Consider the following 25,004-nt stretch of genomic DNA (forward strand, 5'->3'; position numbering starts at 1 on the left):
ACTTTTGCTTTTCTTTATGAAATGTCCCATTGAATACTGGTACTGACAACACTACACATTTAAAGCACTTTTATTGCATCATGGCTTTCACCAGAGACATGAGGATTGCAGTTAGTTAATGGTCTCCTAACAACTCCAAGCAGCCTGACAAAACTACAGTTTCTAGGTATCTTTGCAGGAAAGTCATGATTGTTAAAAGTAGGATAAGAGTGTTTTAATGTGGGGTCTGGATGTGCCCGAGACAACACATTTGAATCAATCGACAGCTTATGTGAACCAACTCTAGTAATTCTCAAAAAAGTGTCCGCGTCTTTCACACAGGACTGAGTAATGATCCTACTCTATGGCATATTTTCAAGAAGGGATGCATTTTATTGCCAAGTGCACACAAGTCATCCTTTGAAGAGCACTTCATTCCATTTCCTGGATTTCGCTTTCTTTACTGCTAGAAAGCAAATTAGCTTCCAGGAACGAATCAGTATAATTTAGACAGTGCATTGATCCACCCCCTTACATTTTATTTATTTTTTAAAAAAGATCTAATCAGAATATCATAAAAGGTTAGAGCTTTGTGAACTTAGAAAAGATGCCTTGCTCTTCTTCATACTGCCTTAAGGTGCTGTGTTGGTATATTCCACTTGGGGGCATTACATTTCTATGCTACCAAACAGGGTCAGAGAGGCATATACTAAGTGTTGATTATGGCTGGACCAGCCTATTTTCAGTCTGTGTGAATTGTGCATGCATTCATAAGTCTGTTCTCCCCTGCTTACACATTAATTTGTAAAAAATTATCTTTTTAAAAACCCATGAGAATTATATTTAACTTTGATTTTTTTCACAAAATATGTATTTTATCTCAAAGTATGTGTTTCTAAAAACACATTTTAACACAAAAGATACATTTTTAAAATATGCATTGTGGTATGTTTTTGAGCTGAGAAATGTGTAGGAAAAATTCAGAGAAGTCTGAAGGACAATTATGTTCCAATCCACATGCTTGTTGGGGTGATGTGGATCAGGTCAGTCCACTTTGGAATTCACAGAAATCAAATTCCACCTGCATTCATAATGATAAGTAACTTCTTTTCTGTTAGCTAATTAAGAAGCAATGGAAAATGCTGAGTATGTTTCTGATTCAGCAGTATAAATCAGGAGGCATCTTCATACCTTCCCATATTTTCTTCCTGATATTGTCCCTCAAATTATTTAGACTAATAGATTTTCAGGTATAGTTAAAATGCTATAGGTTTTTTTAAAAACTATTTATCAATAAAGACCATAGTTGAAAGTGACCAAATGGGGATTTAGTCAAAACCCCTTTTGCAAGACAGAAACATCATTCCTTACAATTAGTGTTAATCCATGTTAGGTACCCAATACATTTAGTAATGAAGTAGATCCCAGGATCTTTGGTGATGCTAAAAAGTCAAATGACTCCACAAAATCCCAAGAAAACTAAATTCATGTTACATTTTTGGTATATAGACTTCATACAGCTCCAGACTGGATTGATCCTCTTGAGGAGAGGATTTTAAATCATAAAAACAATAACAAATAATTTAATTAAAATAAATGTGCATAGGATTTCAAACTTACACAGCAATTCTAAGCTTACAAAGAATCACCCCCGCCAAGTAATTAGTGCATCCTTGCATCTAAATATGCTTTGGATCAGATACTTAAATTAGCTTAAAAAGCCAAAGATATATGATTGGGTCAAAGGAGTCATTCCCTGAGCAGTACAGCACCTTCAGATCCAATTCAGAATCTCTTTTGAAAATTGTTGAACTTATTTTCCATTTTTTTGTTTCCTCTTGCTTGATCTCCCCCCTTTTATTTATACAGACAGGTTCCAAAGTGGTGTTTTGAGCCAAATCGTTTAAAAAACCCATCCTCTGGCAGATTCCCTGTAGTTTAGCTAAGTTTCTAAACTAATTCAATTTACATTCTCTTTCTCAAGGGTACTGGTTATTTTTTGTCCCTGGCGTTGGCATTATAATGGGTGGCATGTCAGCATTAATAAAGATTAATGGTAATGTACTTCCTAGCAGGGACAATGCAAGCACTAAAACTCAAAACCTGTTTTCTCCTCCTAGCGCTCTTCTTACTGATCTTGGTTTCCCAATGTTAATAGTTCCATTAACCTTTCATATCTTTGTGCTATCAAAACACCAGTGATTTATGGCATCTTTTCATTGGACTTTCCTAACTCCTTAAATGACGAGCATGCTGGGAAACACCAACGAGTTAACCTTATCCCAACGTGCACTGGAGATAAGATAGGTTTATATAAAATTTACAAGCATTCTGAAGGGACTGGATAGGGAAGAGTTATTTATACACACCGTGCAAAAGCTCAGGAACATCCAATGGATCTATAGGTTTAAAGTAGTACTTGGAACTCATGTGGGCCATTGCTCAGTGGTACAAAACCTGTCTTACATGCAGAAGTTCCCAGACTTAATCCCTGGTGTTTCTGAGCAGGGCTGGGAATGTCCCCAGTCTGAGCTAGATGGAACAATGGGTCTGATTCAGTATAAGGCAGATTTCTATGTTCCTAAATAACACCATTTTAAAAATACAAACAAAAATGGCTGGTGGTTGCTGAAAGGAGACCTCACGGTCTTCCTTTCTTTCTTAGCTTCTGCAGGTACCATAATCACATCTTGTTGTAGTGGGGAGGTGTTCATTCTCAAAAGTAAAAAAGTGAATTAAATAATTTGAAATCTAAAAGCGGCAGGGGGAGGACATTTAATTTTCTCAGTAACACTATAATGCCTCCCCCCCCGACACTTTTTGGAGTAATGATAGTTTTTATTCACTTTTATCTTTAAACTGTTGAACATGGTTCCACTGATATATACATACAGTGGTACCTCGGTTTAAGAACAATCCTGTTTATGAATGATTTCGTTTACGAACTCCGCAAAACCGGAAGTGGTGTCCCGGTTTGAGAACTTTACCTTGGTCTAAGAACAGAAGCCAAACGGTGGAAGGGCACTGGTGGCTGGAGGCCTCATTAGGGAAAGCGCGCCTCGGTTTAAGAACGGTTTTGGTTTAAGAACGGACTTCTGGAACAGATTAAGTTTGTAAACCGAGGTACCACTGTATTTGTTTACAATAGAGTATTGTAGAATTGCATAAAATGAAAAATGAAACAATAAACACTCAGGTTCCTTCTCCCCTTTTAGCCAAAAAAATCCCTATGGATTTCCTCTCAGTGTTGTTTTCAGCTTTTTATGAAGAAACTCACCGCAGGCCAGGTTAATGGTTAACAGACTCAATTTCTGATGATGTCAGGGAAACTTCTTTGAGTAGTAAAAAGCTTCTCCAGCCAGACCATACTTCTGCGTCCGCTCTCTGGAAGCAGGCTTCCTGGGTCATAGCTATTTTTCTTAAAGGGTTCATATGCCAGGATGCCTAGTTGATAATGCACAGATTACACTGACAACTGAGGAGCTACTTTTCAAAACACTGCCTCAATCTTTCATAATAAGCATAATATGCAATCTGGAAAAATCTAGACTACAACACTATATATATATATATACACCGTATTTTTCGCCCCATAAGACGCACTTTTTCCCCTCCAAAAATGAAGGGGAAATCAGGGTGCGTCTTACGGGGCGAATGCCTGCAAGCCTCGCGCGCCCGGCAGGAGGTCCGACCGGGTGCGCGAGGCTTGGGGCGGCAGCCTGTCGCCCGAAGCACGGGGAGCCCTCTGGAGGGCTCCCCCTGCTTCGGGCGAGTGTCTGCAAGCCTCGCGCACCCGGCAGGAGGTCCCACCGGGTGCGCGAGGCTTGGGGCGGCAGCGGACTGCTTGCGCGCACCGAGAAGCTTGGGGCCAGCTGAGCTCAGCCCGCCCCAAGCTTCTCGGTGCGCGCAAGCAGTCCGCTGCCGCCCCAAGCCTCGCGCACCCGGCGGGACCTCCTGCCGGGTGCGGGAGGCTTGGGGCGGCAGCGGACTGCTTGCCGGCATGCAGAAGCTTGGGGCGTGCTGAGCTCAGCACGCCCCAAGCTTCTAGGTGCGCGCAAGCAGTCCGCTGCCGCCCCAAGCCTTGCGCACCCGGCGGGACCTCCTGCCGGGTGCGGGAGGCTTGGGGCGGCAGCGGACTGCTTGCCGGCATGCAGAAGCTTGGGGCGTGCTGAGCTCAGCACGCCCCAAGCTTCTAGGTGCGCGCAAGCAGTCCGCTGCCGCCCCAAGCCTTGCGCACCCGGCGGGACCTCCTGCCGGGTGCGGGAGGCTTGGGGCGGCAGCGGACTGCTTGCCGGCATGCAGAAGCTTGGGGCGTGCTGAGCTCAGCACGCCCCAAGCTTCTAGGTGCGCGCAAGCAGTCCGCTGCCGCCCCAAGCCTTGCGCACCCAGCGGGACCTCCTGCCGGGTGCGGGAGGCTTGGGGCGGCAGCGGACTGCTTGCCGGCACGCAGAAGCTTGGGGCGCGCTGACCTCAGCTTGCCCCAAGCTTCTGGATTAGCGCAGCGCACCTGGGGGGGAAATAAATTTTTTCCCCTTTATTTCCCCCCCTAAAATCTAGGTGCGTCTTATGGGCCGGTGCGTCTTATGGGGCGAAAAATACGGTATATATATATATATATATATATATATATATATAATCAGTATTGTTTGTTCTCCGATCTCCATTTCAGCACTTTTATGCTTGCTACTGATACCTTCATTTACTTGTTCTCCTACAGAGGATGTCGGATAAAAGGATGTCTTAGTATAAGGTATAAGCAGTGTTTTCTTTAATTTAAATACTTATTTAAACATTTATATTCCACTTTTTGAGGAATGTCCTCCACAAAGCAGCTTATAATCTCAACTCCACCTGACAATAAAATAAAAAGATACAAAATACAGTACAACCAAATAAAAGACCAACATAAAAAGTGGAGTACAGAAATAGAATATAAAACAGATTAAGTCATAAAAACAAGTAAGAATTTAAAACTAGAAATAACAAGGACTAATTTGAAAATGTAACAATGCTGGCGTTTTTGCCATTTCTAAGGGGAAATAATTCAGGTTCATAATTCTCTTTGCTTAAAACAATAAAATAATCATAAAAGCTTTGGTGGATTGCAGAGGACTTAACAGTTCTCCATTTTTCTACATGCTTATTTGTCCCCTATTTTTCTCATCTCCTTATTATTGAATGAACAATTAAAGTCAATTAATCTTAACAGAAAGTCCAAATTGGCTGCAATAAGTTATTTCAAACAAGTAATTAGATCTTTTCCCAGGAGAGAAGCTGTACATCTATCTATTCAGACAGCAAAATATATATGATTTCCAAATACAGTACTTTATTGCCTGGGAAAATTAATCACAGCCATTGCAAAAAGCAGCAATAACATTAGCTGACTAAAGACAACTAGGTCATTTCACCGAGAACCTTTCATTTTGACAATACATTGAACCTGGGGAGGATTATAAGGCTGGAATAATGGTATGATCTAGTACAGTTCCCGACCACTAACTGTGAAATATTGTTGTGTTGGCTGCAATGAACTCCTATAATAAAATTCTATTTTAGTCTCCATATGACTTTAGCTCACAAAATTGGTGTGGCTTAACAATATCACTGCAAGCACAGAGAAGAGCCCTGTTCGTTTCACAAATCCCTCTGCTGTCAGAGACACCCACCACCACCTAAGACCAGAGAGCAAAAATCCATCAAATTTAGCATTTTGCTTCCCAGAGTGGCCAGCCACATGTTGGCCTAGAGCACTGGTAATACATTAAATTTAGTGGAGGGCCAGCTTGTGGGCATGAAAGAGGCTGAAGACGTCTCTCCTACTGTCTGTCAAATATTGTTTCACAATTTTACAATAGTAGCCAATCATTATACTGGCTACTGGAAGTGCTCTTCACATTGGCCCCAGGATTAGATTGCTGAGCCCTACTGTAAGTTACTTTAGCTAGATTTTTGGCCAGCCTTGTGACGTGACCCAGAGCTTTGCCTTGAGACTATTGTGTTTCTGCTGCCATAAACCACTTCTTTGCAGGCTTCTAAAACCACCTTTCTTTCTTTCTTTCTTTGAACATTCACTTTCACTGAGGCAGTAACATTTCAAGCGAAATATGAGAAGCGGCAGAAAGAAAGGGCCACATGGATCCTATGTATCTTGTAAGAGGCAATATGCCTGCAAATACAAGTTGCTGCGAATCGCAAGTGGGGAGAAAGCTATTGTACTTATATCCTGCATGTGGACATCCCATGGGCATCTGATTGCTGCGAGAAAGCTGGACAATATTGGCCTTTGGCCTGATCTAGTAGGCCTCTTTTTATATAAGAAATATGAGTAAATATAAGGCTGTGTGGGGTGTTAGGGAAAGGATAGTATCAATGGTGAGGGACATGTTGTGCTCCTTCTGGGATAATACGTCTTTGTAGTCATTGTAGGGATGTGGTGGCGCTGTGGTCTAAACTACTGAGCCTCTTGGGCTTGCCGATCGGTCGGCAGTTCAAATCCCCAAGACAGAGTGAGCTCCTGTTGCTCTGCTGCAGCTCCTGCCAACCTAGCAGTTCAAAAGCACGCCAGTGTAAGTAGATAAATAGGTACCACTGTGGTGGGGAAGGTAAACAGCATTTCTGTGCGCTCTGGCTTACATCACGATGTTCCGTTATGCCAGAAGCGGTTTAGTCATGCTGGCCACATGACCTGGAAAGCTGTCTGTGGATAAAAGCTGGCTTCCTCGGCCTGAAAGCGAGATGAGCATTAATCATCAATAGATTAAAGGTTGGGAAAGGGAACACAGAGTTGGACAGACGTGAAAACCTCCTTATTAAACAATTACTAATGATTGATATAGCAAGACTTAAACTATTACTAGTGATTGATATAGTAAGGCTTAAAAGAACATAACTATCACATTCCGTAGATGTGGTCAACCATGCATTAAGAACAGGTCAGGGTAAGATGTTTCATGAACTCAATGTGAACTGTGCATTCTAGGGTGGGTGAGGAGAGAATGTGCAGAAGGAAAACTTCCCATCAAACCCCATTGTCACCTTTGACTGGACTTAACCATCCAGGGGTCCTTTACCTTTGCCTTGTATGTCTGCTTTTGGTCCTCACCCTGCATTCAGCTCTCACTTGTGGCTCCTAGAAGCTGTCAGCATGCAACAGTGGCAACAATCCAGGAACAGCTCTGACTGGCCCGCTAAACCAGATGAGGGTAGCCAATGGGTCTCAAACCCTTGGTGAATTAGGGACTTCCCCTGCATGCGAAGACAGCCATTGGTGGACTGAATGGATGAGACCAATAGTGGGTCCAGTGGTCAAGAAAGCAGTTTTTGCATATGCTGTAGAAAGAAGTGAGGGGCAGATGCAGCTTGTCAACCTGGGAAATAATTCATCTAGAAGGAAAACACTGATCCTAAACCTCCATTGCCTCGCGGGATATCTTTGGGAGAAGAAAGGCTATGGTGTAAACCCTACAGAAATCCAGAGTGGAGTCCCTAAGATGGTTGGATGGCGCGTTGTATGTCTTCTTCTGGCAACTCCTACAAGCCAAGCTGGTGCCAAAATGTATTTCTCTGCTTTCCTTTGGACCACATCAGCGAGGCCAAGAGGTGGGGTCTTGCCATCTGGACCTCCATACAGACTGCCCAAGTTTGTGTCCTGGGTAGGTCACTTCAGTGCTGCTAATGCAGTGGAGGCACATTCCATTGTCTTGTGAGACATATGGATGCCAACAACGTGAGTTTTAGTTAAACTAAAATAATTTAATTGCAGGAGCATGGGAAGAAAAAAGGCGAACATCTTTAGTTTAATAGTCATGTTCTAGATCAGGCCTTCCAGATGTTTTGAGACTACAATTCCCATCATCCCTGACCACTGGTCCTGCTAGCTAGGGATCATGGGAGTTGTAGGCCAAAAGCATCTGGAGGGCCGAGGTTGAGGAAGACTGCTCTAGATCTCAGGATCTAGGAAACTTAGCAGAAGAAATGGGAATCCCATCTACAGAAATATACTAGTTTCAGCATTTTCAGTCATGTCATTATAACCCAGGATGAACTCTATACAGATTTAATCTAAATAATTATGCTGAGAAGCTGTTTAAGTTTCTTGTAGTCAACATTTTGGAAAACCCCACATTAAAAGAAAGGTTTTGGAATGCAGCCACACAGTTTACATAACCTTTAATAAAGATACCAATATGATTATGCATTAATTGTAGGATGGAAGAAAAAGCTTTAAATGATGGGAAGGGCCAAACTGGATAATAGCAGACTGGAAAAAAGTATCAATAGTGGTTCTCTTTCATTTTTCATCTTGCCAGACCATGTATTAGAAATCTCAAGAACAACCTCCCTTGCTCACTGTTTGAGCCACTGCTAATGAAATACCACTGAAGGAGCAACAACAATAAATTGCTTTTCTTTGAAGCCACTAAAGGATCCCAATTATTGTTATGAAATGTTCTTGGGAGTCCTACAACTGGGAACACCACCTTGAGAAAGCAGGGTAGTTCAGTGTCTTAAAGCTAAAGCAGTACTGTATTCAAAACTAAAAGTTTAGCAAATAGTTAAACAAGGACAACATTATGGATGTGATTATATCCTCTTTTGAGAATTAACACTACAAAGTTTAGGGTGAACTAAGTCACACTAAGGGTAGGCTCACAGAAATCAGTGGATTTTGACTGGACCTATTTTGACTAATGTCAGAGACCACCTTTACAAAATCACCTAATTATATTTGAGAAACAAGAAAGAGTTATCCTTGTCATCCGGAAAGCAATGAACCTCGGCGTACATATACAAATTGGTTTTTCTAAGTAAAAATGCACGAAACCTAATTTTACAAGCAAATATAGACAAAGGCATTAGGTAAAGTGCCACATACTAAAGCCTGACACAGGATCTACAGGATATAGTCTTGCTCTTATTCCCTTAGTGTCAACAGATGAAATGGCAATCAGCCCAGAAAAAGATTCTGTACCTCTACAACAGATGCTGCAGAAATAATCTTACGGGAAAATTGCACTGGCTTATGTGGATTTACTATGCAGTAACTCAACAACCACCAGATCGCAGTCAAATCATATTGGAAAATCTCCAAGGGGCCCAAGCTGTTTCATTAGTGTTAATAATTATTATTATATTGAAATGTATTCAAAGCCGAAAGTCCTCCCAAAGCTGCTCACAATCAAAAGATTATAGACAAGCAATACAATAATACACAACAATATAATAAAGCATGATCAAAAATCCATTGCTAAGATCACAAATAAAATTTTTCGTGAAGGTATTAATCTGTAAAGGGCAGCCCACACTTTTATGGAGAGCTGTATTGCGTCAGGGGGGTGGGGAACAAAACAAGATATACATATATGCCAATTCACTGAAACTAAAGCATTCTACAGTGATCAAATGCTTAATGCAATGCAATGAAATCTGAAATGAATGCCTTACTGTTTGAATATGTACTATGCTGCTGCAATCACCCCATTTTAAGAAATAGGCTAAATAATAAGGTCCTTTCATTCCCCCACCCCAACTCATCTCTTATTAAAACATTGTGCCGTATGATCTTCAGTGGTTATTACCATCAACTTGGTAACAACTGACCTGCTGATCATGAACCATCATTGGAATAAATGACCGGAAGCCAGGCTGAAGCACAAGTGAAGTCAGGCATGTCACCGTATTTTTCGCTCTGTAAAGACGCACTTTCGCCCTCCTAAAAAGTAAGGGGAAATGTGTGTGCGTCTTATGGAGTGAATGCAGGCGGGAGGCTCTGCTCAGCGCTCCCTTTAAAGAGCCACGTGGAGCGTGTGTGCAGCGGCTCTTGGGGGAGACTTAGCCGTGCGCAGCCTCTCCCGGGCAGCGCAGCGATCCTGCTTGCTGTCCTGGCTTCTGGGATTCATAATATTTTTTTCTTGTTTTCCTCTTCCAAAAACTAGGTGCATCTTATGGTCTGGTGCGTCTTATAGAGCGAAAAATGCGGTAGGTGGAAAGACAACCACAGAAAAGCTCATTGTATAAATGAAGCCAAAGGTATAATTAAGAGTGAAATTCACACAAAATGGAATAAATCAATAGATGCCAGGAGCTGGAGTCAGGGATAGGTCAGCAATAAAACAATAAAGCAGTCAATGTCAGTGAAGTTAACTCTTTATTCAAAGAAAACAAGCAGGTCAGTCCTAGCAGCTGCAACAAGCTTCCCAAGGAGGTCCTGCTCCAATGAAGCAGTTGTGAGGACTGAAAGTCCTCACCTTTCCACCACTGAAGCTCCCCCCCCCATCTAGTTCCTTCCCTAGCAGTCTAATGCTTTGTCAACTTGCCTCTTGTTCATTTCTCTGCATGTTCTGAGAGACCAGGGGAGAGGGGAGCTGGTTGCAGCAGGAGTGGGGGCTTCCCTAGATTCTTCAGCAGCCTGCCTTATCTCTATCTCCTGCCCCCCCCTCCTGCCTCTGAGTCTGGACTGCCCTCTGCCACAGCCTCTTCCTGCTCACTAAACTCTGTTGCCTCTTCAGCTTCCAACGCCTCCTCTTCCCAGTCTTCTCCCTCTGACTATTCATCATCATCCCACCACCACTCCCGTGGCTCTGAGCCTTCTTCCCCTGGGGGTTCCTCAGCTGGTGCCTCCCACCACTCCATGGCATCCAGCCAGTTCATGACAATAGATTAACAGAAGAGTTTAGATATGTATGGTCTTTGCCTTCTGTCTTTCAGAAATAGTTGACATGAAACACATATGTACAGCTTGAAAGAGGATGTGGGAATATGCTCCCAAGTCTGGTGCCACCACAGGAATTTTTGTATGAATGTATTTGAAACCTCAGGGACTCTAGTTCAAAACCGACCAAGACACTTTCCCTGCTGTCTTAAAGGCACCAGCAAAAGTATTTTCATTGAACACAGTCCAAATAAAGTAAGATTTGATGGGTTTCCTTCAAGTTCCCAGAGGGGAAGTGGCAATAAACTAGTTGCATAAACCAGAAAAACTGCAAACCTTTTGAATAAGAACAGCCAATGGTTGTGGTAGCAGCTTGAGGTTAGAAGCACACAGAAGGCTGCCATGGATTCTGTTTTCCCAGTTTACTAGTTTTTCGAAACCCTCTTTAATCACTTTCCATTTTCCTGGATTCTCTTCTAGAACTTCCACCCAATTCTGAAACTAAATTTATTCTTGTAAGACTTCCTGATACTTACCATGTTCTGTCCTCATCATATCAGCTCATATCAATCATTCACATTTAAGCTTTCTTTCTTTCTTTCTTTCTTTCTTTCTTTCTTTCTTTCTTTCTTTCTTTGTCTTCCTTCCTTCCTTCTTGCCTCTTAGCTACTTTGAAGAATGACATTGATTTTATGGGGTTCTATATTTTATTTGATATGTTGTATTTTAACAAAATGTTAGATTATGTTGAATCTTATTGAAATGTTCTGAACTGCCCTGAGAAAAGGGAAGCAGGGCAATGCATTTGGCACCAGCTTGGCGGCAGGAGTTGCCGGAAGGAGGTGTACAAGACGCCACCCAACCGTTTTAGGGACACCACTCCAGATTTGTGTAGGGTTTACTCCTTAGCTCTTTATTCTCCCAAAGATGTCTCACAAGGCACTGGGTGTGGATTTTTCCTTGGGGTTTACTCCTGAAGCTTGTGAGAGTAGAGTAGGTATAATTGTGCTGCATTTCCAAGTGGACAAGGGCTACTCCTTCATTGTCCATGCAGGTATGCTGTTGCATTATCTGCCTTCAGGAGAGTTTGCCTGTTGCAATTCTGCGTGAGTTTCTGCTCTGCACTTGCCTTCTGTGCGTACTTTTGTTAAGAACACATGCTGTATATGCAAAAAGTCCAAGCTTCAGTAACTGGACTCTCCAGCTACAAGGATTTCAGATCCAAAAGACACTCACTTGATGCCGAGAGCCAGATATGTCTACTGGCATAGACAGACCAATTGCTTGTAATGCGTTTCCTCCCAGTGCAATGCAGTTTCATGTGCATTCATTTATAAATGTTTATTTGATGTTAAATGCTTTATACTGTTAAAAGTATCCAAGGTTGGGCCCAGTCAGGAATGCTATATAAAAAATATTGATACCTGTAGAGGCACACTGTTTATCATTAAGATTGGGGAGAGGGCAGGATATATAAAAACCTGAGCCCAACATCCCAAGAGGAGAAAGTGTGTTTTTCTACAGTCAAAAAGTGAGTGGCAGTTTTAGGATAAATGGAAATGAAATGTGACAATGAATGATAGTGTAGACATACCCTGAAGTTGCTAAAACCAAGATTCACCTTTTGGGCAGTGACCTTAGTTAAAAAGGAAGCACAAGCAATTGAAAATAATAATAAAAACTCCTGCATGTTTCTCCCCAAGTATTTGGCTTACAGAGGACTCCTCTTTGGCTGAGTATGTCAAGCACTGTACACTAGTTGTATTACATAGTCAATTTTACAGCCCATTAGTTGTTGAATTTATGTAGGAGAGATGAACTGCAAAAATTCCAAGTCAACACCTGACATTGGCTAAGTGCTTATTCTCCTTTTATCCAATTTATCATACCTTGTTCTTTCTATACACCCCCATTCCAATTATTTTTAAAGTCCCTTCTTTGTTGTCCTTCCTTGCGATGTAGCCTTTTGTGTTTCTCTTCTGTAACTACTGAACTATTTGTCATAGAGCTAGGTCTAAAGCTTATTAAAGTTATTGGACTTTGAAATATAAGCATTTGTATAACTGTCATATGCTATGGTTGCTATTTAGAACAATATTCAAGGCTCCTTTTATGCCAGTTACTGCCTGTAATGTTTTATTAACCCCTCTCCCTTCCCAACAATGTCTGGACATTTTAGATATATTTGTTGAGAATTGGTGGGCAGGGGGGCGGGGGGGCAATAATACATTGCTTTCTAGGTTCACCCACCACAGAGAAATACTTCCTTCCTAGAGAGCAGAGTATGAGCGTAAAAGAATCTAGGTCAGATATACTGATTTCAGGATGATTTTATTTATAGGGGGAAATAGAGAATGTACTTTGGTATTAAAAATATGTACAGTGGTGCTCGCAAGACGAAAAGAATCCGTTCCGTGATTCTCTTCGTCTAGCGGTTTTTTCGTCTTGCGAAGCAAGCCCATTGACGGATTAGAGGATTAGCGCTTTTAGCGGCTTATCAGCTTATCGGATCAGCTGATAAGCGGCTTAGCGGCTTAGAAAAAGGGGGGGGGAAGGAAAAACCCCCCGCAGGAACTCGCAAGACATTTTCGAAGCAAGCCCATAGGAGATTCGTTTTGCGAAGCACCTCCAAAACGGAAAACTCTTTCGTCTAGCGAGTTTTCTGTCTTGCGAGGCATTCGTCTTGCGGGGCACCACTGTATGTAATTAATACAAAGGGTGCCCTTCCATATTGTTTACATTTTATATTTAAAAGGCCCCCCCCCCTTACTTAAACTGTTATGAGGAAGCGGGGTTTTTTTCTAGAAAAAGAGGTGTCAGTATTCACCATGAAGCTATTATAGTAAGTTTCACACTTTTTAAGCAAAAAGAAAGAGGTGCAGGTACTCACCATTGAGTTGTTACAGTAAGTCAAGTGCCACACTTTTTAACAACAAAAGAGGTATCCCCTGAAAAAAAAAGCACTGTGAGGAAGCATTATAGTATAGTGACTATGAATGTAAGCTAGACAATTCACAGTTCAAATCCCATTTCAGCTGTCACCTTTTCAGGTGGCCTCAGACAAGTCACTGTTCTCTCAACTTCTATCCTGCTAGTCTATAATACAGAGATAGACAGGTAAAGTTTACTTTACAGGCTAGCATCATCTGAAGTACTACAAAAATTGTGTATGTTGAAGTGGTTTCATCACTGAGGAAATGGAGCTATTTATAAACACCAGGCACTGTCTATTGCTATTTATGTCAGTCTCTTTCCTCCTCTCCAATAAAACCACTACTGCTACTTTGCACCAGCAAAATTTCTCCAGATCAAACTCCCAAAACCAGGGGGGTTGTCTGGGGTGATCAAAATACTGTTTTGTGCACAAGTCTTCTCACATATACAGGGTGTCAGAAATTCCCATTCTGTAGCTTAAATATATGCTAGGGACATGCTTGCTTGGAAACAGATACTACTGTACAAAACAAAGACAACTTCTTTGAAACTACCCTGGGATAACTACTCACTCCCTGTAAGCGAATGTAATTCACTTTAGCAATCTTTTAACAGTAAACTGCCATGCAGAAATACCAGTAGCTTGAAACTCCCAACTAACCCCAATCCGTATATACCGGGAAAGGCTTCACGCGTTCAAATGCCTGCATGTTGGGACGCAACCCTTCACACCCTTGTTTAAGAGTTCTGGAACCCGGTGGGATTCACGGCTTCAGTTAAGTGCATAGGCTCAAGATGCAACCCTGTGCACATTTGCTCCACTGGGCATAATGGGGAATATCTGAGCAAACCACTCAAACAGGACACACACGTACTCGCAGCTCCTAGCTGGGTTTCCCCAGTCGGTAGTTTGTCCCTTTTTAATTCCTACTAACACGGACACCCCGCTTGGCCACCCGAGGAGCTCAACTCAACATGCTTCTCCCCCCCCCCCCCCAACCCATTTCACCCTCACTAACAACCCTGCGAGGTAGGTGAGGTCCGGGGTAACCTGGCGGCTTTCACACCCGAGTCAAGTCACCGGCTTTCCGCCTATAGAGAGCGGCGCCGGCGGGTCTCCCGCTGCCCCTACAAGCCGACCGAGCAGCCACCCTTTTCCCCAGGCCGATTCCTCTTTCGGGAAACCGTCTAGGCCGCGCCTGGGAAGGCAGCTCCAAGGCCGCCGGGATGCCGCTGCCCTGTCGCCGCCGCCTTCTTCCAGGAGGAGGCGCGGCAGGGACGCAAGATGGCTGCGCAGGATGACACGGCCCGTCACGTGGCGGAGCCGTCGCTTTCCCTCCCTCCCTCTTTCCCTGCTTGCCTGCCTGCTCGCCCGGCCGACAGTCCCCTCCTCCTCCGCCTCCGTCCGAGACCCCACGGGCCGCCGCCGCCGCGCGCTCCCCGTGTTGCTGGCGGGCGAGGAGGCGAGGCAGCTCCGTCCAAAGAAGCCTCCTCCATCCCGTCGCCAGCTAGCCCAGCCGGCGGAGACGCGCCTGCTGCAGAACCACAGCTGCTGCTGCTGCTGCACGCCAGGCACTGGCAACCGGGAGCCTCCGGAGGGAAAGCGGCCCACGGAAGAGGAAGGTAGGTGAGTGCCCGGTGGGTCCCCTCGGGAACCCCCCCCCCGCCCGCTTGCTAACCAGCGGCGCCAGCGGGAGCAACCGGGATTCCCAATATAGCTCTTGACGCGTCAGGGGAGCGCGGGCAGAGGGCCAGGTTTGGAGACATATGCGAACTGGTGGCTGGGGGGGGGGGAGGCGGGAGCAGAGGCGAAACGCGCCGAAGTTGGGGGCGAGGGAGGCGCGAGTGTGGGGTTGGGATGTTTGCAAGAGTGGCCGGGGGAGGGGTCCGGGAGAACGGGGGTCGACACTTGAGGAATTGCACTCCAGCTAGTCACAGCAGCAGCAGTAGTAGTAATAGTGGTAGTGGTGGTGGTATTTTTTCGTCCTCCTCTTAAGCCTTCGCTCTGGTAGCAACGTCGGGGCGGCTGAGGGCGGCGGGGTTTCTGCTCGAGCGAGGAGATGCGGCCGGGGCGGGGCGCGCGCTGGCGAGGAAAGGAGAGCAGCAACTCCGGCGGCCGAGGTCGAGGTGCGGCTGGTGTGTTACGTAGGACGGGGTTGCGGTTGTTGGCCAGGTGAGTTGCTACGATATGGGGGGGGGCGAGGAGGAGGGAATTGAGGCGGAGGGTCCTCGTCGCCTCAGCCAGGAGCCGGTCGAGTCGAGAGCTGTTGTGTACACACGCCTTGCCCGTCTGAAGTGACCAGGTGAAGTATTTCGTGAGACCAGTTGCTGGGGAACGTGGACGGCAGAGAGTGCTGTTGTGCTTTCCGCCCCGCTTGTGAGTTTCCCTCACCTCCCCCAGGTATCAGTTGGCTTGGCCAACAGAAAGCTGGACTTAACTTGGTAGGCCTTTGGTCTGATCCTGCAAAGGCAGCTCTTAGGTTCTTAATACTATGACTGGAGGCAGTTACAGGGCCAGGGCTGTGTGTATGTTTGTGTGTGTGTGTGTGTGTGTGTGTGTGTGTGTGAGGTGAGACAGCAGCTTTGTAGAAAGGCTGGGCCTATGAAGTCCTAGTGACTTAAATGGGTTTACGCTCAAGTGTGCATAGGATTACAGCCTGGGGTAAATATATAAGGCAGGAAGTGGGATGAGGTGGGGCTGGTGATTCTGGTTAAGAGTAGTAAGGTTTTAACTGTGTGTGTGTGTGAACCGGAGGCTACAGGATGTCTTGCAGTGAAAACTAGATAACACCTGTTGTTCCGTCAAACTGCTTTGTGTGCATTTATATCAGTGCACATGCACAGTGCGGCAATGTTAGACACCATGCAGATGAGGGGCTTTGGGTGATGGCATAAAGCAGGGGCAAAACTAGGCTTTATTTCACCCGTGTCAAAGACTCAGTTTGGCTACCCCCCATGTGCATTTGTGTACACACACACACACACACACACACAAGCTGAGAGCCTCGATGGCACACCCCTCTGGAGACTTCACCCAGGGGGAAAAAACTGGCTAGCTGCCCCTTAGCTACGTCTCTGGCATAAAGCCATCATTTGAGTTCATACCTGATGTTGGCTTTGAACTAGTTGCTTAGGAAGCAGCTCTATTCCCACTTATGTAGAAGCAATCCCTGTCAATTCTTTTGAGTAGAAAATATTAGAGTTGTAGCCTTAGCATGCTATCTGAAGGTGTGCTAAGATTAAAACTAGAGTTTTCACCATAGAGGAAATTGATTTGGAAGGAATATTTGTGTACTATCTGAGGTTAATGTGAAGGTTGGAGAGGGGTGTGTTTGGGAAATATTGGACCTGGCTAGTGTGCTGTTTGTTAGTCTCTTTTAGCAGTGCTATGGATAGCAGTTCTTAGGAGAAAATTTAAATAGCCATATCACATGCCATGTTGCATGCACTGTTAGAATTGTCAAAGATCTTCTGTTGTTGTAAAGTATTTTTTTAATACTATACCTAGTTCTTGGTCACTGGAGGAGTGGAGCATAGATGAAAAGTTTAACTTTGCTTTTAGAAGGCAGGGTCAAAACTATATTTTTAAAAACGGTTTGCTGTGGCTGCCCAGAAGAGGAAGGAACCTTTCCCCCACAGTTTTGACTCTTTCAATTGGAAAGCATGACTAATTTTTAGGTCTGTGTGCTTTGCAGGCAGGAGCAGTTATGATTTCTTTCCCTTTCCCTTTCCTTTTCCTTTTCCTTTGCTCTCCAGCATCACATGTTTCGAAGGAAGGGAAGCTTCTTATTTTATCTTTCGTTCACACCCAACTCCACCAGCGCTGTAACCAGGAGAGACAGGGATCCAGATTAAGGGCAGGGTATATCTAGAGGCCCCTTCTGGCTCTTCCCCTCCCTAGCGTACCACTTTGCAGAGGGACAAGAACATGCTTTTGTACAGCTTAGCATGGATCTGTTCTTCCACCCCCCCCTTCTTCCCGAGCAAACAAAAAATTGGGACCAGTGCTAAACACAGCATGGTTAGCTCATGTTGGTGCTCTGTTTCTTTGGGGCCAGGTTGATAGGCAAGGAATGTGCTCCAGGCAGCTCTGTGTCTCCTCACCATCTCTAAAAACAGTAGGGAGGTACTTGTGCAGGTTGTAGCAGGACATTTTAGCCCATGCCAGTTGCTTGGGAATACAGACTATATGTTTTGAGAGTGTGGGGAAGGAATTGAAGGCCCAACATGTCTCTGAGTGGGACGTGCTTCCATTGCTTGTGAGGCATCATCTCCTTGGATGGAGGGAAGCTTCAGACATGTAGCAAAGGACAGGAGCTTTTATCCGGGGGTAGCCCTGCTGCAAGGACAGTGACTCCTTCAGGAGATCAGATACACTTGCCCACAGAGATATTGGGCTGGCTTAATAAAGAGGTTATGAAAGAAACACTTGCCGAATTTATTTCATGCCTGCCTAGGCACTGAGAGCATAGATCAAAGAGACAAAGGGAACATTCATTCCCCCCACCATCTTTCTCTTTTTCTTCATCACCTCTTCCAGAAAGTGCTGCAGGGACATAACCTGTGGCTCAAACCCTGGTAAGGCAATCAATAATCTAAATCAAGGTTGTCCACCACACCTTTTTTGTAGGGGGAGGGTGTGTGTGTGTTGTTCTTCAGTCCTTGGCACCGTTGGCCCAGCTGTGGCCCATAGCGGTACACTCGTATCTTTGTCTCAATGGTAAGCTGATCAGGGTCTTTCCTACACCAAATCAACCAGGAATGTTCAAAATAAAAAAATTCCTTCCAGTAGCACCTTAAAGACCAACTAAGTTAGTTCTTGGTATGAGCTTTCGTGTGCATGCACACTTCTTCAGATACACAGGAATGTTCAGGTTATTTTTTTCATCATGAACCCCTGTTCCTTCAGATAAGTATCACTGGAAGAGTTCTCCCAACCTTTAACATCAAATTCAACATCTTGAGGTGACCATAAGCACTGCTCAAAAGAGAGAGGACTGGCCAATTCCAAGTTTTAACCATTAGACCATGGACTTTGCTTGCCTTCAGGGCTCCATGGCAGTCATCAACTTGCTGCCCTAGGGAGGTTCAATGCCAGATTGTTGCAGTGGCTTCTTCTGCCCTTCCAGACCTTGATAGCTGGGAAGTTGATTGGTGTGTCTGTCTAGGAAACGCTGCCGCCACCTCCTCCAGTGGTGATTGCACTTCCCGAAACTGCTCAGGGTTGTTCCAGATGTCAGCTTGATTGGATGGAGAGGCAGCTTTGTCCAAGTGTGTGTGGAGAAGGCAGCCCACTCCCATCAGCTGACTAGGGTTGAGGGCTAACTACTTAATCCTCCTAGCCTTTGTGGATCTGATCAAACGGAAACAACTTATTGCTGTCCTACAAGGAAGAACATCTCCTTCTATCTCAGTAGAACACATTTGGGTAATCCGCAGCATCAAGGTGGGTTAGCTGAACAGAATGGAGATTGATCAGGGGAGTGGTATCTCTATCCAGTAGTGTTTCAATTCATCGTAAACAAAGGTGGGCCTCCCAGGATTGACCCATTTGCCATGAACAACAAGAAAATGGACTTCTTTGTGTCCAGATTCTGGAACCCCAAGGTGCATACAACTCTTCTACCCAGACTAGGGCTCTCTGGGCCCAGGTCCTTCTAGTCGCTCTGCACTGTGGAGCCCATGGTTTTTGGACTTGGTAGATTTCCATTCTGGCATGGTGACTTCCATTATGCCTGGGCTTTTCCAAGGGCAGTTCTACACATGCACTAGCTCCAATTCTGCATCGGGAGGTTGAACAACACACATTGCTAGAAGAGGGATTCCTCAACATAGTCACTGACAAGTATCCACTAATTGGATATATGAGATTATGCGTCACTATGCATGCAGTTTATATTAGTAGAGATTCATCAACAAGTGAAACCACACATACTTGGATCAGCAAAACTTTGCTCACAATGTTTGATGAGCGCACATGATAACATCATTGCATGGGAACCAAGTCAGTTGCTCTGTGGTAGGCTTAATATAAAACTCTCAGGCAAGAAGAGCTCCTGACAGTAAGAGCTGTTCAACAGTGGAATTTGCTGCCAAGGAGTGTGGTGGAGTCTCCTTCTTTGGAGGTCTTTAAGCAGAGGCTTGACAACCATATGTCAGGAGTGCTCTGATGGTGTTTCCTGCTTGGCAGGGGGTTGGACTCGATGGCCCTTGTGGTCTCTTCCAACTCTATGATTCTATGATTCTAAGAAAAGAGAAATGAAATTAAGGAGTGTTTCTGCAAGCACAAGACATTTTTCAGTCTCTTGCACAATCATCATCTAACACAAGACCTAATACAGCAACTTGTACAATATGTCAATATGCATGCTTGTGCTATGTTACACATTTTGCAACATTTTTTGTGGAAGGCTTTCCAGAGGTGCATGTGACACAGTCTGCCATTTGGAGGCTAGAGTCCCAATAGTTTGGATTTCTTGAAGGCAGATCTGAAGCAAGGTCTTGGTCCCAATATTTTTAAACACTAGCCAGTGGCCCTGGATAGCATTATGTGGGTACCAGCGTACATCTCAGTTTCTGTGAGTTGCTTCCATAATTTCCCCACTGGTAATCCACATACCTCCTGATTGGGATCTCTCCTTTTATGCAGAGGACCTTCATGGTATCTTCCTTCAAATCATTGGGTTCCATCCCACATGAGCTTATGTGGAAGTTTGTGTTCCTGGTGGCAGTTGCTTCCATGAGCAGATAGGGAAATTGTGGGTGCTATCAGTCACTCAGTCAGGAACAATGTGGCATCTATCCTGAACTGGGTTGCCTTGCATCCTGATCTCAGTTTCTTACCCAAGGTGAACTCCAGTTGTCACCCATCCCTGGGGCCTATATTGCTTGACTTCTCAAAGCTAGGAAAAAGCTAGGAAAAGAAAAAAGAAAGCATAGGAAAAGAAAGGGCATAAACTGGACGTCCGGAGGGCAGTCTGGATCTATTTGTCACGTACCAAAGAGTTGAAATGCACAGAAACCCTATTTGTGTTTTACAAGGCCCAGGGCAAAGAAAGTGTCCAGAGGAACCATTAACTGGTTGGTCAGGGAATGTATAGCACTGGTGTACCTACCATTCTAAGTCTCAGCCTATTCTCTTAGGCACTGTGACCCATTCTATCTTAGCCAGCTGCTAAGCCCATTGCTTCATCTTTGGGAGACTCTACAAGGGAGACAAATATGTCCTTGATGAGGTGGCCTTTAGCAGGAGGGTCCTTCAGCAGGTCCTGTGACTGGAAGTTCTCCCACCTAGTCTTGGGGATACTGCTTCTGAAAAACTTTTCCTGTGTGCTCCAGTCCTCTGCTGACTGACAGTGGAAAGTTGAATTTACCATGAAGTGTTCTTCTGGAGCAGATAGCCCTGCCTTGTGAGTTCAGCCTGGAATATTATGAAGTGGGGAGAGATTTCTGTTTTGTATCTTCTGCACTTTGCAGTGTTCCTTTCACTATTCTATCTCAGATTTATTCTGGGTTCCTTGTTCTCTTCTAGCTCCCTAGTTCTGGTTTGCTACTGCTCCCGAGTTGTCTGTGGGAGACACTGTTATTGCTAGGACCAAGTCTATGGACTGGGGGACTGACCCCCTCCTCATCTGGATGGTCACAGGAAGCTTAATTCTGTTTTGACCTTGCCTTCTAGAAGTGGAGTTAATCCTTTCCTCTGTGCCCCACTCTCTGCTGACTAGAAGAATAATTAACAGTACAGTGGTACCTCGGGTTAAGTACTTAATTCGTTCCGGAGGTCTGTTCTTAACCTGAAACTGTTTTTAACCTGAAGCACCACTTTAGCTAATGGGGCCTCCTGCTGCCGCCGCGCCGACAGAGCACGATTTCTGTTCTCATCCTGAAGCAAAGTTCTTAGCCTGAAGCACTATTTCTGGTTTAGTGGAGTCTGTAACCTGAAGCGTATGTAACCTGAAGTGTATGTAACCTGAGGTACCACTGTAAATACAGCTTTCCACAGAGTATAACAAAATCTTGGTCAGTTCTCCTGATCAGTAGGCAATGAGATTTGGAGAACTTATGTATTGCAATAAGGAGCTTGGGAAGACAGTTGATGCTATTACGTTGTGTAACAGTGGGATTTTGGCCTAGTTAGGAACCTGAAAAGAATTGTAGGAGGAGCTTGCATTTAATTATTTTTGGCTTATCTTCCACTTGCTCTAGTATAAATGTAGCAGCTAACAAGCCTGTAATCCATAGCATCTCTTGTTAAGCCTGGGAAAAATTGCTGTATCGAGTCCTGATGAACTGTTGCCAATCAGCAAAGAAGGTAGTGACCTAGATGGGCCACTGGTCTGATCCAGTTATAAGGCAGTTTCCTATGTTTCCATGCATCTTGCATAGTAGGACTTCTGCCTAGCAGAAGGTTTGCTATGATGGTGGGAGCAGAGCATGTGGCTTACCTCAGTCCTCTGGGTCAAGTAGCACTCATTGAGCTAGCAACTATTTGTACACAATACAGAGCAGCTTAGTTGAGTTTCACATGTTAGCATTGGCAGTGATTTGCCTGCTTATAAATCCGGGTGACCAGCTGCCCTTTATTTAAGGCTTTTCAAACTATTGAAACTTGATTGCTCACGGAAGAAAGTTTCTGCATGAACGGACTAGAAACTTTAACATTGCTACTTATCCTAGATACCATTGTACCATAAAGTCTCTCCACCCATCCCAAGTCAGTTCCAAATGTTGCACACAGGAACTGCAGATGTGATGTACAAGTCACTTGTTCATCTGCTGTTGCAGCAGATAAAGTTGTGTTTAGAAGCTGTTGTCTTTGATTTGGAAACAATAATAAACATGATATTTAAACAATTCTTCTGGAGGGGTGGAGTTTTCGCTTTGAAAAGTGCTTCAAAGTAAAAGAATGTTAGGTCCTTTTTCTTCCCACACCCTCTTCTCTTTTGTAGTTGAGATTACTCGTGAGCTTACTGTATTCCAGCTGTGGCTTTGTATGAAATATTAATAATGGTTAATAACAGCTAAGTGAGATAATGCAATTTTCAGTTACAGAAGATGATCTGAAGAGCTGGCATGAGAGTTTTCACTGTGAACTCTGCACAGCAGGGAATTCAACTCATAATCAAGATTCTTACAACTTGACTATAATGAGGTTACCTGAAAGAGACTCCTGGTAATTTCAATGAACCGCAGTTGCAAGTGTGCTAAGGACTGGAGTCTTATATCTTTATTCAGTACTCTGCTGCACATAGGTTTCTGCTTTAGCTTTGCCACACAAGATAATCAATATATCTGATAGTTTTATTTTGTTAATAGTTTGACATCTAAAAATAAGTTTGTGTTAGCTTTGCTTCCTCGCAAAATACAGTGGTGCCTCGCAAGACGAAATTAATTCGTTCCGCGAGTTTTCTCGTCTAGCGAATTTTTCGTCTTGCGAAGCACGAAATCCCATAGGAATGCATTGAAATCCAATTAATGTGTTCCTATGGTCAAAAAAAGTCCAAACAAAGCCAAATTTGGTACAGCAAGAGTTTATTAAGTCACACATACTGTAAAGAGCATTTCAAAAATTGAAGGAACAATAAATTAAGTTTCTAAACATGACAGGAAAAACATTTAAAAATCAAAAAAGGTACATTACATTTTCTAAGACTCTGGGGGACCACTCGAAGAAGGTTCCTCTTCCACTCTTTGCTTCTTGCTTAAGAACCTGTCCATGGTCTGCTGCTTCATCCGCCTTTTCAGCACCTCCCTGAAAGACGACATAACCCTTGTATCAAAAGTGTTCGCAAGGTCACGTGTCACGTGCTTGTCAGGGTGGTTCCGCTCTGCAAAAGCCTGCACATCCTTCCACTTCAGGCAAATGTCCCTCAGTTCTTTGGAGGACAGCCGTTCCTCAGTTGCTTCCTCCTCTTCCAGTGAGGCCTGCTCCTGTGCAGCCTCTGCCTGCAGTTCGACCAGCTCCTGGGTGGTCAGCTCGTGGTCGTGCTCCTCCACCAGCTCGCTGACGTCCTCCTCTGTGACCTCCAGGCCCATGGTCCTCCCCAAGGCAACAATGTCCTGCACCACTGTTGACTCTGGTGCATCAGAGTCACTTGGTGCCACACAGTCCGGCCACAGGCTGCGCCAAGCGCAATTCAAATTTCTCTGGCTGATCCCTTTCCAGGCCGTGGTGACCATCTTCAAGCAGGTGACGATGTTGAAGTGGTCCTTCCAGAATACCCGCAGGGTGATGGTGGTGCAATCAGTCACCTCGAAGCATCGCCTGAAAAGCTCCTTGGTGTAGAGTTTTTTGAAATTGGCGATGACCTGCTGATCCATCGGCTGGAGCAGTGGCGTGGTGTTAGGTGGCAGGAACATGATGTTGATGAAGATGAACTCCTCCAACAAGTCCTCCTCAAGGCCTTTAGGATGAGCAGGAGCATTGTCCATCAGAAGCAAAGCCTTCAGCGGCAGATCGTTGTCCACAGGTACTGTTTGACAGCAGGGCCAAAAGCAAGATTGACCCAGTCCACAAACAGCACACGTGTGACCCAAGCCTTACTGTTGGATCACCACATGACACTCAGCTGCTCCTTGTCGACCTTGTGCTTCTTGAAGGCCCGTGGGTTCTCCGAGTGGTACACCAGCAGGGGCTTGATCTTCAGGTCGCCGCTTGCATTGGCACAGAAGGGCAGGGTCAGATGGTCCTTCATGGGCTTGTGGCCAGGCAACTTGGCCTCCTCCTGAGTGATGAAAGTCCTTTTGGGCATCCTCTTCCAAAACAGCCCGGTCTCGTCGCAGTTGAAGACCTGCTGTGGAACGTAGCCCTCCGTCTTCACAACCTCCAGGAACTCCACTGCAAAGTCTTCAGCCGCAGGAACATCAGAACTGGCAGCCTCTCCATGCCTGACCACGCTGTGGATTCCAGATCTCGTCTTGAACCGGTCGAACCAGCCTCTGCTTGCCTTGAAGACTTCTGGCTCGCCTGAGGTTCCTGGCTGTTCCCGGATGAGGTCTGTGTGCAAGGCCTTGGCCTTCTCACAAATCACGGCCTCAGTCACTGTGTCCCCTGCACGCTGCTTCTATCCAGATGAGGAGCAACTTCTCGACCTCCTCCAGAACAGCTGGGCGGTTCTTCACGATCCTGGTGACTCCCTTGGCTGCATCAGTCACAAGGATCTTCTCCCTCATCTTCAGGATGGTGCCGATGGTCGATGGGTTCCTGCCGTACTCCCTGGCTAGGTCCGTCACACGCATTCCACCGTCGTGCTTCTGGATGATCTCCTTCTTCATTTCCAGCGTCACCTTCTCCTTCTTCCTCTTGCCGGCCTCTGCAGCAGCAGTCTTCTTGGGTCCCATGGCAGCACAGCTCCTAGCTTCGTAAACTCAGAAAAAAGAAAAAAAATCAGTGATTCAGACCCAAAAAATTCAAAAGCACCCAGCAACCCACCACACA

At 44.9% G+C, this 25,004-nt stretch overlaps 1 protein-coding gene and 1 long non-coding RNA gene across 11 annotated transcripts in view; one reads left to right on the forward strand and one right to left on the reverse strand.

Moving 5' to 3' along the window:
- Positions 1-10,112: 10,112 nt before the first annotated feature.
- Positions 10,113-13,517, reverse strand: LOC308584815. Its single transcript, XR_014007031.1, has 2 exons — positions 13,347-13,517; positions 10,113-13,021 (listed from the first exon to the last, which is right to left on the reverse strand). It is a non-coding gene; the product is annotated as an uncharacterized lncRNA (long non-coding RNA).
- Positions 13,518-14,930: 1,413 nt separating this feature from the next.
- The window catches only part of SGMS1 (sphingomyelin synthase 1), a 70,140-nt gene continuing 60,066 nt past the window's right edge, over positions 14,931-25,004 (forward strand). For 3 of the 10 annotated variants that reach the window (XM_081189719.1, XM_081189726.1, XM_081189725.1), the window contains exon 1: positions 14,931-15,190. The gene's annotated coding sequence lies outside the window, so the exon portion shown is untranslated. Of the gene's footprint in view, positions 15,195-15,473; positions 15,741-15,797; positions 15,871-15,945; positions 15,969-25,004 lie in introns of those variants that run through there. The other 7 variants (XM_081189721.1, XM_081189727.1, XM_081189722.1 and 4 more) reach the window with 5 other exon arrangements.

Source organism: Podarcis bocagei (assembly GCF_964188305.1).
Source record: "Podarcis bocagei genome assembly, chromosome: 4".
NCBI classification, from domain to species: domain Eukaryota; kingdom Metazoa; phylum Chordata; class Lepidosauria; order Squamata; family Lacertidae; genus Podarcis; species Podarcis bocagei.